This window comes from Squalius cephalus (assembly GCF_949319135.1).
Source record: "Squalius cephalus genome assembly, chromosome: 6".
NCBI classification, from domain to species: Eukaryota; Metazoa; Chordata; class Actinopteri; order Cypriniformes; family Leuciscidae; genus Squalius; species Squalius cephalus.
Genome location: NC_137127.1, coordinates 47,497,938 through 47,513,761, shown reverse-complemented (window position 1 = coordinate 47,513,761; position 15,824 = coordinate 47,497,938). Strand labels below are relative to the sequence as shown.

Below are 15,824 nucleotides of genomic sequence, written 5' to 3'. Positions count from 1 at the left end.
TACACACAAAAATCATGTCGTGTTTGTACAGTTGAATCTCACCAAAACCTTTCACACCATGTCAGGATCCTATTGAACCGTCATATATTTAATTTAAACAAATAGATCATTCAAGTCACAGCGCTTTATTCAAAACAGATTGTGTCAATTGTAAAATTCATCAATTATGAAACAAACTGCAGCTTTAAAAGACAATAGTGTCATTATTAGCATTATTAGGCTCAAGTTTTCTTCTCCTCCAATAGTCAGTCAAATCAATAACATTACTGGATATTAACGGCCTTTTCAATCCCACTGACATTACCTTAAAGAGAAAATAAAATATTTATTATTAATCTTGCAAAAGTTTTTTTTTACATATTGGTATTGTTTGTTGTAGGGCCTTTAATATATTCTATTTAAAGCTACACTGTGTAACTTTTTTAGTTGATTCTTAGCAAAAAACACTTAGTTCTTTCAAAAATATATGTGCTCATTAATGCATATTTACTTCTTTCAAGTAATAAAGTATTCTCTTAAGTTTATAATCTGCCATTGAAAGTACATACGGGTGAGGGGTTCGAATGCCGGTCGCCATGTTGCCCCTCCATCTTGAAACTACATTAGCCAAAGAGGGACATGCCTGTAAATTCAAGCTTCGCCTTTTGCGTTTTTCACTCAGTGACACCGTGACGAATGCGAGGGGGAGATTACTCGCGAGCTCGCGGCAGATTTGAAAGATAGTGTGTGTGTGTGTGTGTGTGTGTGTGTGTGTGCGTGCGTGCGTGCGTGCGTACTCACATTTGAAAGAGAGAATTAAAACGTCAACGCGACAGACAAATCAGCAAGACCATAGTCAATATTGGAGTAACTCTTCCCAGATGGAAAGAGCTCATGAGGAGAAAAGATTTTAAAACGGACGCCGAGGTTGCCTGCTTTCTCCTCGACAGGTAATTCAGCCTGTTGTAATTCATTAGTGTAAATTCGAAGTTTTTATAGTTGCTTGTCTAACCATAGCATGGTTGTGCATAACGCCCTCTAGTATAACTTCATCCTCGCGTCAATGGTGTAAAAGTATTGTTTACCTTGTAACATAAATCTGTGCTGCGACGGATCACAGGTGATGAATAGTTTTAAAGGCGCAATTTTTTAAGCTATATAAAAAAAAGGACACTGTAAATTTTATTTATTTTTAATTGCTTTTACTTTGTACACATTGTAACGTTAGCCTAATCTGATTATGCTGGGATAGCCGATTCCAAGGGTGACGTTTACCTCCTGACATCTGTCCTGTAGTTTTATTCATTTTAGACGTATTGTTTATTATTGTCATGGACGAAGTCGATAACTGGAAGCCATGTTAATCTTGGAATAATACGGCCACCGTAGGAGTTAAAACGCCCTCGGAATTGAGAGGAACAGAAACTAATATTCACTGGGTAGTCATATACAATTTCACCGCTAGATGGGGGTAAAAATCACACAGTGTAGCTTTAAATAACACATTTCATTGAATTACAGTAACACGAATTTACTTAAAATGACCATTTAGAATAATGGAGATCAAGTAAATGGATGCATTACTGTAATGACGATTTTAGGGGAAAATGTGCTTAGTTGTCATTAAAATGATTTCAAAAGGCAAAAAATCAAAAAAATAAATAAATATATATATATATATATATGTTAACGCTTAACTCTTTCCCCCGCATTAACAGAGTTTTTTTTGTTGTTGTTGTTCAAAATGTTGCTTTTTCATGAACCTTACCCACATTCAAGTGCTGATGAAAAAAAAGAATAGTTGTTTAAAAGCAATTTGATAAAATGATGTTCAGATATTCATACAACAAAATATTCTAGTGGCCTTGAAAGTGAAATAATCAAACCTGCTGGAACTGGCTGGGGAAAGAGTTATGTCTATCATCCAAATGAAAAATTGCATTATCATATTTTTCCTATAGCTGTTGGATGAACAAGTGAACGCAACGAGTCTACACTTATTCAAGCAAGAGTCAACTAGAATACGGCTATTAAAATGAGCAGAAAACCTGATGATAGACTGCAATCGCAGATTCCCCTGTGTAGTGCTATCGGGGCATGTTGTCACAAAAAAAGCTGTGCAATAACAGTGCTCAGAATGAAACTCATAAGACTTTAACAATGTCAAAAGTCTCGAAAGAAGAAATATTGTTCATTTTCTTCTACTTTGGTGGTGAAGTGCGATCGCCTGCAATGCTCTTCTGCATGTCTTGTAAAGCTGGACGGCTCGTTTTCCCCCATCATTCTGTCAGGGCCGTGAAATGGTCAACAGCTCTGAGCCTCGGGCTCTTTCTGTCAGCAACACTAAATATCTTCACACAGTGTCCCTGCAGAGTCTCTCTGTCTGTTAAACCGTCTCCTAGAACACACACACACACACACACACACACACGTCAGGTCCGATGGGAGCCGCCGGCTTCTTCTGCTTGTCTGTTAAACTATTGCTTCATTCACATGAGCGCACACATACGCTCCACACTTCTCATCAGTCCTGGCTGGAAGTTGGCCTGAATGTTTTAGTTGTTACATGATTTATTAAATTGTTTTCCTGTGTAATTCATTTGCTTGGGTGTAAATCATTCAGAAGTGCTAAATATACCTGTGTTTACTCGTGTATTCAGTTTAATAAAAGTTAAAGCCAGAGTACCGTGTACAAATAGACCTGGGTCTCTCAACTGAACATGGTTTCTGATTCTTCTGGGTGTTTCTGAGATATAATTACTGTGATGAATTATTGAAACTGGTGATTCTGTTTGGACTCTTGACATTTGAGTCATTCGATTTGGAAATCCGACTACACTGAACGCTTGTTTTTGCGCGCAGCCCTTTCTCTTTTTTACTGCGTCACATTCAGTACAGATTTATTTGGCTCGTTCATCGGCACGTTTCCGATGGGGTAAATTGTGCCGTAGATGCTCGTATGAAACCATATGAGTTTCTGTTTGACTTGATGCGCCTCAGAGAATCTATGACTCAGATGAATCATATACTCTGATGAACGTCTGAAGGGTGCTCTTCAAATAAACCAGCGTAAAACCCGGATGTCATTTCACTGGGAATGTGTGTTGTTTCTAACAGCTCAGTAATCCGCAGTATTGGTGTCTGAGATCCAGCAGAGACTCTGAGAGACCAGTGCTCTCAACTTATGCTGAATTCAGACTACACGATTTGCTTGTCTTTCACTATAGTCACAGTGTCAGACTGTGTGATTTTGACTCCTAAATTCTTGTTGTGGACAAGAAGCATGTCAGAATGCAAGTTGCTTTTACGTGTGTCTTTAATGTCATCGAGAAGGCAGAACGATCCGCGTGTTGCTGAAGCTGATCTTATGTAGCTCCGCCCCTTTTCAGCGCTGCGCTCGTTGTCTTTTGTCTTCCGGTCTGTATTTTCACAGCGATCTTGCATCTTTATGAATGAACGGCTCGTTTTAAAATCTTCCCAGTCTACTGACATTTGTTAAGACATCTGCTTTAAACATTACAATCCTCATGATAACTTTTGTTAACTTTACATTAAGTAAATCCACTTCACCAGCTAATCACTCCTCGACAGCGGTGCCATAAACATAAGAGCGACCGCAAAAAAGGAAATTCAAAGACAATATTCTAAAGATGGCAGTGCGTTTGTTTCTCTGGCGCATAAGGTCTATAGTTCACCAGCATTTCTCTTTTTTCACTCTGTCATGGTCGTCCCTCAAGGAAACCTCATAAAGGCAGGAATATTGTTGCCATCGCTCCACAAACCTTTTGTTTTCCACTGCATTATTTCACCAATACCATCATCTCTCTTTCGTTTCGCCATGTTTGAAAGCGCTTCTGTGCTCCTATTGGTCAACGCCACAGATGTGACAGAACCGTCATGGAGGACTGAAAAAAAAAGTCCCTCAAGCTCCAGATCTTCTCTATATCAGTGTCAGTGTTTCTGAACCCCTGAAACGCCTCCATTGTAGTATTGATCGTCACAATATTCCTCATTATAATAATTTATGCGCAGAATAAAGGGGCGGGGCCTGGTTAGTTAGTTAGTAGTGTGTTAAACTAGCGGTTATGGTAAGGGGCGGGACATTTCCCAAACACACTCAAAGCGCTCGACCAATCACAACACACTGATCCAGCTCACCAATCAGAGCAGAAGGAGGGGCTTCATAGAGACAGGAAGTAAACAGAGCGTTACTGACAGACTGGGAAGTGAGGAGCCACAACAATGGAGAATATGAGGAAAATAATCAACATTCAAGCAGGAAAACCTGTTCTAGGCTTCGACTCAACATCAAGACTTTAAAGGAGACATATCATGCTTTTAAATTGTTCCTTTTTACATATAAATCATACATTTGTAGTCTATATAAAGCGGAACTGCAATGCTTGGGTCTGAATTCCTCATTATTATAGCTCCACAGGCCCCTTTTCTACCCCTTTTCTGATGTGCGTCTGAGAGCAACTCGTTTTGGTGCGGTCTCTTTAAATGCAAATGAGACACTTCATACCCCGCCCCCTCTCCAGGATGCAGAGGTTCAACTCCACCCCGTTCGGCCATTTTTGTAGTTTGATAGCAGAGATACGATTATAGCGACACAGAAACTTTTTATTCACACGTTATTAACAAAATGTCAACACCGGAAGACTTGTCCAGCCAGCCTTACATGTTCGAGCCGGAGTCGGAGCCGGAGCGAGATGAAAATGAAGACGACGAACCTGCAGAACAACGTCTTCATATGGATGTATCGCAATGGTGTGTTACTGTATTTACACATGAAACTTTGGTCTTCCGACCTTTTACCACCGTGTCGATTTATTTTGATTAATATGTGCGAGGGAGAGAGAGCAAGACAGCATCTAGTTTGGAGACGGTGTCTTGTTTACACTTTCGCCTGGCTCCGAAGAGAGAGAGAGAGTGCGTGCACGCGACCGGGTCTCTCTCTCTCTGCTCGTTCTTTCAGTTAAACATGCGCCCTGTCACAAGCGCAGCAGTTCATCTACATTAGACGGTGTAATGAAGCGTGTGGGTTACTACATCCAACAACCGAACATTTTAACTTACCCTCTCGTAACTTCTGCATCTTTTAGCTTGGACTACAAAATTGCAGCGAGAAATAAAAATGGCGGATTGCTCAAAGTGTTGGGCTGGAAGTCAATGTCCTTATTTGGCAGTTCCGCTGCAAATACTGTGATATAGTTCACAAAACGTCATAGATAACAGAAAAATCTGAACAGGTTGAAAAATATGACCAAAACAGAGTATAAAGATATCAACGAAGCACCTGAAGAGAATAATTTCAACTTTTCTGTATTTCTAAACACTCCAAATATACAACAAAATGCATTTAAGGGCTAAAAAAGTGGATTTATCATGATATGTCCCCTTTAAAGAAGGGCGTAATAAAATGATGTGACTATGGGTGGAGGATGCAGGAACACTTTGCATGATATGATTTTTTTTTTTTTTTTTTGTGCAATCAAAGCAGTTTTAATCTAAAGTAAATCTAATTGAAATTCATTTCAGAGACTTTGTTTTGGGATCTGCATGGCCACACGAGACAAACAGCACGCGATGACCTTTAAACGTCCCGAGACGATCCCGCCAAATCTGCCATAAACACAGCAGTGCTAATGGCTTCTGCAGTCGGACGGCACGTCTCTGTCCTGTAAAACTCATCAGGGAACGCGTGCGACTTTCATTTGCATGGTTTGCGAGACGCTCAGGTTCAGTAAGAAAGCACTCGCTCCTGTCTCCTCCTCGTCCTCATCTGAATCACCCTGCCTTCGGGGCTTTACCAAAGGAGACTCTTCAAACAAGGCTTTGTACTGAAGTAGCGAATCAAGATTAATGCACTTCCACCGCACGACTCGCTCGAAGGGAGAGAGACCTAGTATAATTAACACCACGGGGCCTGGAAGCAGAGTCAGGGGACGGAAATCATACAAAATCATGGAAAACAGAGGGAATGATGATGACACGGCTGATATTTTTCAGCCCGCTCTCTTCTTCCTTGAGTGATGTATTGTTTTGATCGCGCAGTCAAAAGCGAGTTTGTTGTAGCCCGGGAGGATCTCGGATGAGCCGTGTTTACATATCTAATTTCCTTCTGTCGTCATTTTAGTTGGGTGCAGTGTTAATTACGTTTGTTTACACAGGGGAAAAAGTGGATGTTCTACCAAAAATGTACGCTGAGTCATCATTGACTCACCATAATATCATGTCAAAACCATTTGTTCATTTAGTTTAATTTTAGTTTTACTTGATGATAACCTTGAATGAACCCTTTAAGCTTTAAAAAGGGATGTTAAAGCACCATAAAATTGGTCAGAAAAGGTCATAAGACCAATTGAAGAATTTGGGTATAAATGGAGTTTTGAAAACTGTAGCAGGTTCGGTGGAAAAAGATGACTTTAAAGAATGATTTGTCATTTTTTCTCTTGAACTCTTTAAGACCCGCATATACTCACGGAGAAGTCATTTTTCATTCTTCGCTTCGCTAACGAAGTTTAAAATATCTTGTTAACGAACATCCCGCTGCCGAGAGCATTGTTTAGATGAATATGTAAATATGTGCTGCACTTTCCTCTCAATCACAAACTAAACGCAACAAAAATGACAGGGGTGAGAAAACAGCCGTTCAGAAAGCATGTGATGTATGTTTGCAGTCGTGCCACATTTATTTATACTCATTATACAATAGATTGCTTTAAGGCAGCATCTTTACAGTATTAAACATCTGTTTTAATTAGAATTACAGCTTCAGTTTCTACTATAAAGCGTCTCTCCTGTCTCCTGAAGATTTAAACCTCAAAGAAGGCGGAGCCTCAGAGCCACACCCACCTATTACATCATCACCTCAGACCAATGATGGTAGTAGGAAGGCATTTACCAGCCTGATTCATTTTGGCTTGATTTTGTTCAAAATAATGTCACACCAGTTCGTTCTTCGATTTCGCTAAAAGTGTATCGAGGCCTTTATGAAGACTTAAATGTATAGTTATGATATGGCTTCAGAAAACTTAGAATTTAGTGCACAAGTCGCCACTTTTATGGTGCTTTTGCATGGTTTTTAGACTTGAATGATGGAGAGGTGAATCTCACTGGGGATTTCACTTTAAGATTTGTGTTTGCCTACAGGAATTATCCTGCTTTCATAATCGTGACAAATTGGAATGACATCATATTTTACTTTTCATTTATGACCAGATTTGCAAAAGCCAATCGATAACTTCACTACGACCAACAATAATGCCATAAAATCACTGCATAAAAACATCCTTCAAGCATCATCGCAGAAACTCTCGAAGAGTCGACTGATAGGAGGATATTCCTGAAGATGCTCCTTTTTGAACGGTTTCGGAACGGGTTTCACGCTGATTTCAAAACCCCAGTTTAGTTTGTTGCTCTCAAAGAAATGCATGGCGTAAAGTGATGCTTCAGCAAGTTAACTGTGCAAAAACTTTTACATCCACCTCAACATATTTACATATTCATATAGGCTATTCTTCAAAATATGGTGTGTGTGTGTGTGTGTGTGTGTGTGTGTTTTGTGATTTATGAGGACAGAAATTTGTATAATGACATGGGTATTACAGTGGTATTACAACGTGAATGTGATTATAAGGACATTTCCTGAGTCCTCGTATTTAAAATTGCTTTAAAAACATACTAAACAGTGTTTTATTAAAAATGTAAAAATACATAACGTTTTCTCTGTGATGGGTAGGTGTGTGTGTGTGTGTGTGTGTGTGTGTGTGTGTGTGTGTGTGTGTGTGTGTGTGTGTAATGGGTAGGTTAAGGGGTCGGGTTAGTGTGTGAGTGTGTGTGTGTGTAATGGGTAGGTTTAGGTCGGGTTAGTGTGTGTGTGTAATGGGTAGGTTTAGGTCGGGTTAGTGTGTGTGTGTAATGGGTAGGTTTAGGTCAGGTTAGTGTGTGTGTGTGTGTAATGGGTAGGTTTAGGGGTCGGGATAGTGTGTGTGTGTGTGTAATGGGTAGGTTTAGGGGTCGGGATAGTGTGTGTGTGTGTGTGTGTGTGTGTAATGGGTAGGTTTAGGCGTTGGGTTAGTGTGTGTGTGTGTGTGTGTGTGTTATGGGTAGGGTTACTGTGTGTGTGTGTGTGTGTGTGTGTAATGGGTAGGTTTAGGGGTCGGGATAGTGTGTGTGTGTGTGTGTGTGTGTGTGTGTAATGGGTAGGTTAAGGGGTCGGGTTAGTATGTGTGTGTGTGTGTGTGTAATGGGTAGGTTTAAGTCGGGTTAGTGTGTGTGTGTGTGTATAATGGGTAGGTTTAGGTCGGGTTAGTGTGTGTGTGTGTGTGTGTGTGTGTGTGTGTGTGTAATGGGTAGGTTTAGGGGTCGGGATAGTGTGTGTGTGTGTGTGTGTGTGTGTAATGGGTAGGTTTAGGCGTCGGGTTAGTGTGTGAGTGTGTGTGTGTGTGTGTGTGTGTGTGTGTTATGGGTAGGGTTACTGTGTGTGTGTGTGTGTGTGTGTGTGTGTGTGTGTGTGTGTGTGTGTGTGTGTGTGTGTAATGGGTAGGTTTAGGGGTCGGGATAGTGTGTGTGTGTGTGTGTGTGTGTGTGTAATGGGTAGGTTAAGGGGTCGGGTTAGTATGTGTGTGTGTGTGTAATGGGTAGGTTTAAGTCGGGTTAGTGTGTGTGTGTAATGGGTAGGTTTAAGTCGGGTTAGTGTGTGTGTGTGTGTGTGTGTGTGTAATGGGTAGGTTTAGGTCGGGTTAGTGTGTGTGTGTGTGTGTGTGTGTAATGGGTAGGTTTAGGTCGGGTTAGTGTGTGTGTGTGTGTGTAATGGGTAGGTTTAGGTAGGGTTAGTGTGTGTGTGTGTGTGTGTGTGTGTGTGTGTGTGTGTGTGTGTGTGTGTGTGTGTGTGTGTGTGTGTGTGTGTGTGTGTGTGTGTAATGGGTAGGTTTAGGTCGGGTTAGTGTGTGTGTGTGTGTAATGGGTAGGTTTAGGACGGGTTAGTGTAGGAGGAAAGAATATACAGTTTGTACAGTATAAAAACCATTACACCTATGGATTGTCCCCACAAGTATAGCAAAACAAACGTGTGTGTGTGTGTGTGTGTGTGTGTGTGTATGTGTGTGTGTGTGTGTGTGTGTCTCGCTCGGGTGATTCCCTTCGTTCCGCGAATTGCATTTTCTTCATCACAGCGATCATTGACACTGGAGTGAGAAGAACAGAGGGAAGGTGTTCACTACACTGTAAATATATAAATAAGTATAGAAAGTTTCCCAGGGACAGGAATGAAATATGGCATTCCCATTTCAATGCAAATGAAGGAGAGGATGAATGTTGCTGTGGATTTACAGAGCTTCATCACAATGAGAGCGTCACACCAGTGTTTCTCTGCGCTCGACACACACACTCCTAGAGGCCGAGGAAATGAAACTGTCTGTCAGCAGAACCCAGGACTCTTCTCGCTCTTATCGCTGGGTTTGCATTGCGTTCGGATGTTTATTGAGCATTGCGCTTCTTTTAATGAAAACATGACGGTCAGCGTGAAGCAAACGCCTCCTCAGAGGAACTTTCTGAGGTTGATCATTTGTCCCACAGTGTGAATATGCCTGATCAATTCTTTTCATTATTTGTCTCCTATTTGTCTCGCCACATTATCGCAGCGCTAAATCAAGTCGCTTCTGTTTAGACATTTGCAATCTGCCTCGTTCATTTCCGAATGGAGACGTGTGGGCTCTGGAAATTGCACAGGTGTGAAAATATTGTGTTGCGTTCATTTGTATGATCGATTACAGGAGGTTTGTGTGGGCCTTGGAGACACGCGACGGAAGCTGGAGTGAGTTTTTCCTCTCCTCTCTCAGTGTTGTGGAAGCGTTTGAGCGTCCCTCGGGTTCGCCGTGTCCTTTCAGCAATCAGTCTTACTTCATTTTCATTCGTTCACAAATTCTCTTTGTCAGACTTGTGCATTTGGAGCCTGTGCTGGCAAGAGAGGTTTGTTTGTCACGAGCGCTTTCTGTGATTTAATGCAGAGTACTGAATATATACAGTGCTATGCATAAGTGAATACACCCATGCTAAAGTTGACTAAAAAGAGGAATAAAAAATCATATTTTGGAAATTGAACTTAATGCCTTAATTTAAAAAATTAGGAAAAATCCAACCTTTAAGGACACCAATTTTCTTTGTGAATGAATAATGTATCGTAAATAAATAAATGTTCTTCCTTAAAATACATGGTGCATAAGTGAGTACACCCCTATGTTAAATTCCCATAGAGGCAGGCAGATTTTTTTTTTTAAGTATTTTTTTTTTTTTTTTTTTTAGGATACTATGCATCCTGATAAAGTTCCCTTGGCCTTTGGAATTAAAATAGCCCCACATCATCACATAGCCTTCACCATACCTAGAGATTGGCATGGTTTTATTTCAGTTAGCCTAAAAGCTAGTTTGATTTGCATTGAGAGATGATCTTATGGAAAGTACCCCATGCCAATCTCTAGGTATGGTGAAGGCTATGTGATGATGTGGGGCTATTTTAATTCCAAAGGCCAAGGGAACTTTATCAGGATGCATAGTATCCTATTTTTTTTTTTTTTAAATACTTAAAAATAAAAATCTGCCTGCCTCTATGGGAATTTAACATAGGGGTGTCCAAACTTATGCACCCTGTATTTTAAGGAAGAACATTTATTTATTTACGATACATTATTCATTCACAAAGAAAATTGGTGTCCTAAAAGGTTGGATTTTTCCTAATTTTTTTAATTAAGGCATTAAGTTCAATTTCCAAAATATGATTTTTTATTCCTCTTTTTAGTCAACTTTAGCATGGGTGTATTCACTTATGCATTGCACTGTATATATATATATATATACATATATATATATATATATATATATATATATATATATATATATATATATACTGTATATATTAGTGCTGTCAGTTAAAGCGTTATTAACGGCGTTAATGCAAACCCATTTTAACGGCGTCAATTTTTTAATCGTGAGATTAACGTTCTTTTTGGCCTAGCAAACTTTGTAGATTTTTTCACATGCTATTGCAACAACTAGTAATGTTAGAAAAACTACAACACCACACCGGATCTAGCTAGACCGGGCACAAATCGACAGGCATGCCGCACACACTTGTTTGGGCTCGCGAGCCGGCCGAAGAGTAGTAGGCGAATGTTATGTTTTGAGTGGATGGCGAGCGCGAGATGCCGAAATGGATGCCAATAAGATTCTGAATGGAAAGTTTTCTTTTAAAAAGTTGCCGAATGGTTCCATTGACAAGACCAAGATCTGTGTGTTTCGCCGTTGAGAACTGAGCGATCATCGCAGCACGTCCAGTCTGAAACACCACTGGATGGCCAAGCACACACACAGCTGATGCGAATTCTCTGATGCCATTATTTGCTCCAAGTGAGAATGTTAGTGTGAAACTGAACACTACAGTATATGCCAATGTTGTTTTCAATTAAAAAAAACATTTGCACAAAGCAAGCCGATCCACTTTTCCATGTTGATAAGAGCATTAAAATGAGAAAAAATAATGAGACAAAAAGAAATCAAGGGACATTTAGAATAGATAAAAATGTGCGATATGCGATTAATTGTGAGTCCGATTAATCGTGATTAAATATTTTAATCGTTTGACAGCACTAATATATATATATATTCTTTTTTTTTTCTTCTCAAGAATATGAGAATAAGTCACTTTGGATAAAGGCATCTGTTAAATGAATAAATGTAATAATGAAACACTAAATAGTGAGAATCAGGATTAGTGAACTATTTCAAGGAAGAAAATATTTTAGTTTTAAAGTACACATTTTAAATATATATATATATATATATATATATCAAATTTTATTTCAGCCAAACAGACTGTTAAACAGACTGAAAAAAATTATTTAATTAAAAACTATTAACAAAAACCATGTATACCAATACAAATAACAATGGTGAGAATGCATTTATCTGTGTGTGTGTGTGTGTGTGTGTGTGTTATTATAATTATTTAATTTACTTTTTTTCTGGAGTATGTTTTAAAAGAAAATACTATTTCTGTATTTTTACTTCAACATGTCATGTTTAATTCAATGTGTTTCAGTACTCGCCACTTTGTAATTATTTGAGAAATTTTTCTACAATAAAATGTAATCTAATACATATTTCTCTAATATAAATGTATTTATATTATGTTTAAAGGTAAAGTGTAATTTCTGCATCACTAGCGTTACATTATTTTAACTCTTTCCCTGCTAGCGTTTATTTTTATTTTTAAAGTTGCCAAAAGTTGAAGCGTTGTGTCATAAATGATGGAAAATCCCGTCACTGGCGGGGAAAGAGTTAAATCCATAAAAGCCTTACATTGCATTCGAGGTATACATTTCATCAGTCCGTGTATTCCCTGGGAGTCGAACCCATGGCCTTGGCGTTGCTAGCGCTGCGATCTACTGTTCAACACACAGGAACGCCTAGAGAAGCAGCAAAATTGTGCAAATAAAAACAAAAATGTGCTTATAAAATGTGTCTGGCAGTCCCCTCTATGTTCACGTGGAGAATGACACACTCCGGCTCCGTGGGTCTGCGTTCAGATCAGGGAAATGCACAGCGAGACTTCACGTCGCCTGCAAACTCTGATCACGCAGAGGATCCGGAAGGGAAAGTCGGGAATCTCTCAAGGCGCTCCGGTTGACTTGAGCTCGGATGACAGAGTTACTGCCTCATGCATGAGCTTCACTCAATATTTTCCCTTTGCCCGCCATCAGATCAAGTCAAATCAACCTCAGAATGAGCAGTATGGGCTTGACAGTCAAAGAGGAGAGTTTCAGGGAAGCAAATGACTTCCGAAACGCATTTATTTTAACAGACTGCGTTGTGTTCAGAAGATCTGAGCAGGTCATGTTACGCTGTTCAGCCGCTGATCTCTTTTCAAATAAGTTATTTCTGACTCACAACATGGGAATTAAATGTGGAATGTTGCCATAATGATTGACTTGGAGTGAAATATCCTGTGAAAAATCGTCCATTTCGTGCAGATTCCCAGCCAAACGTGAGCTCTGGTACACATTCATTTTGTATTCTTAAACCAATGCATTTTTATAGCCCTAAACATGAGGTTTGCTTGAATGCGCCGAAATAAAGCACATTTTCAGAGTCAGACACTGTGACTGTATTCAGCGTAACCCTAAAACTTTTGCTCAAGGATCCATTTTGTATGGAAAATCTTTCTGTTTGTTCAGTCTCAACACACACCGCAGGTACATGGCTGATTGCCTCTAATTATGTATCTAAACGAACCAACTTCATTCTCCAGCCTGCAATATTGGTTTTCCTCAAATCTTAAAGTTGCAGGGCCTTGTGTGTGACATAATTAAGTTCTGTCCAAGTTAATTCTCTGGCAGGTTTAATGATGCATTTAAAGCTATTCCTCTAGCAGCATTAGCGCTCCTCAGGGAATGAAGTGCAGCTGAGTGCATTAAAAGTTTGGCCGTACCTGCTGTAATGGTTTCGGGATTGGTGATTGGATAAGATTGGAGCACTGGTGCGTAATGAAAGCCATCTAAGCCTTTGGTCTTTTAAAGGTGTCTCGTTGTGACGGGAATGGCGAGGTGTTGTGGACTTCTGTTTATCGCGTCCAGTCGCTTCACGAGAGCATCTCCAGGTTTTGTTTTCTTGTTCACCGAGTGTGTTCAACTTCATCACGTGGACGAGGGAAGTGTATTTGGACATTTAACCGCATAATACTCGAAGCTACCGGCTGGCTGTGTTTTACCCAGTTATAGTTTATTGTAATGTTCAATTTCGTGAATAGGATATAGGAATAAAAAACACTGTGAGTATTAAATCCACCAGTAGTGGGCGTTTGTGCAACGTAAGGAATGATGTGAAGAATTGGACTTAAATTGTCCAGGCCCTGATAGTTGAACACCTCCAGACTGTTCGTCTTTCCCTCTCTGGTTCTTGTTTCACTTACAATCGACTCTCTACCGCCTCTTGTGCTTTAAACGGGAAATTGCAGCTCTGAATATAATTCATTATTTGTTTATTTTCAATTAAAAATTATGGACTTTACCATCCCTTGCAAAAATACTGTATACTGTCCTGGAAAATATAGCCTGAAATTTCACACATTTGCCATCTATGGTTATATATATATTTTTCTTTTTTCATGTTTTAATTTTCATTGTTGTTTTTTAAAGCATTTTTATACGTTTTGTTGTTGTTGTTGTTTTTTAAATATGTGTCTAGTGTTTATTATTTTTATTTCATAACAAAAATTAGAAATATTGCTTTAGCTACTAACAGAAGTAACATTTTTATTAAAGATTTTTAAAACTATTTTATTTCAGTTAACATTTATTACTACCGGAAATGTTTTTTTTTTTTTTACGGTTTAATTTTTTATGTGGTTTACTATAATAACCCTGGGTTAAAGAATGATATTACACTATACGTGTTACTTCAGTGACGTGTTCTTTCCTCTGGTCACTGTGTGTTTCTGAATCAAAACCCAAACATGTAAATCCTGTCATCGTTTACTCATCAAAGCCCATTTGACTTTCATCTTTGAAACATAAATGAAGATCATTTGAATGAAACCTGAGAAGTTTCTGTCCCTCCATTGAACTTTCATGCTTAAAAATGTTCATAAACACATCATGAAAGCTGTTTAATTAAAGTCTTCTGAAGAGACACAGATTTGTGTTCAGGCTTGTAAACATGATCAGAGCTCATGCATGGAGCAAATATGGTGAATAAAATCTTGGAAACGTGATATTAACAATATCTTCATTTGTGTTTCGAACATGAGGGCGAGTAAATGAAGACATCATTTTCATCTGTATCTAAAGAATGAGAGAGCAGCTGATTCTCCTCTTGTAAAGTGTGTGTTTCTCTGTTTCAGATCTGCGGCCGGCAGTCAGTGGGCGACACGAACACACACACCATTCCTCCGATCCAGCAGCGTTTCATAAGGGATTTCAACTTGGACAGTAGAACTTTACATTTTGACATTTCACTCACTTTGATTCCTGTGTGCACGAGGGAAGCCGCATGTGGGCCGAAACAGAGCAACGGCCTCGACGATCTCCAAAACCCAACCATGCATTGATTCATACGCAGAATTGGACTGAACTGTAAATGCATAAGAAAACCTCCCTTCATATTCGGCACTCGCTTCTAAATATCATCAAGAGCGACACACTCCTGGTTTATCTCTTATCCTGGCGATGTATGGCATGAGATTGTAATTGTATGCAGAACCTGTTAAAGGGAAAATCTGATTGAAAAGCATTGGTTCTGACAAGCTCTCGGCTCCAGCTCTGCATTCGGACTGAAGCCCAACGCAACATCTCTGAAATAATAGAAAGTGAGTAGCTTAAGAAAGCATCTCAGACCAGGAAAGCGCTGGTTTTCTCTCCTTCTTTCTCTCCCTAGCTCTTTACCAGCGGTCGTCTAATTAATGCCTGCCCGTGAAGTAGCTTGTAGCTGTCAGCGTCTGCAGAAATCCAATAACTTCGGGGAGCAATTTAGATGGAACAGCCGCTTTAAGCTCCAGCAAACTACAAATGGTGCATATGAGACACGCTGAGATCGCTAGTGTTCACGTCTGTAACTCAAACTGCTGGGATCAACCGCTGATTGCATTTTAAAACTCTGTTTTTTATATATATACATCATTTCGTCAGGTACTTTGAATATTGGATGTATTTGAATCTGAAATGTGCCAAAATAATTGGAGGCTTTATTGCAAATAGCCTATGTTGTGCCTGTCTTTTATTATGTATGTAAATTAAAATGGTTTTCAGTTTTAGAATTTCCGTGACTGCTTATTAATGGCTACCATTCAA

The 15,824-nt window shown here is 39.4% G+C and overlaps 1 protein-coding gene across 2 annotated transcripts in view; it reads left to right on the top strand.

Annotated features, from left to right (window-relative positions):
- Positions 1-15,452, top strand: part of cd276 (CD276 molecule) — a 114,430-nt gene extending 98,978 nt beyond the window's left edge. For both annotated transcript variants that reach the window (XM_079873399.1, XM_079873398.1), the window contains exon 8: positions 14,879-15,452. The gene's annotated coding sequence lies outside the window, so the exon portion shown is untranslated. The remainder of the gene's footprint in view (positions 1-14,878) is intronic.
- Positions 15,453-15,824: the final 372 nt, after the last annotated feature.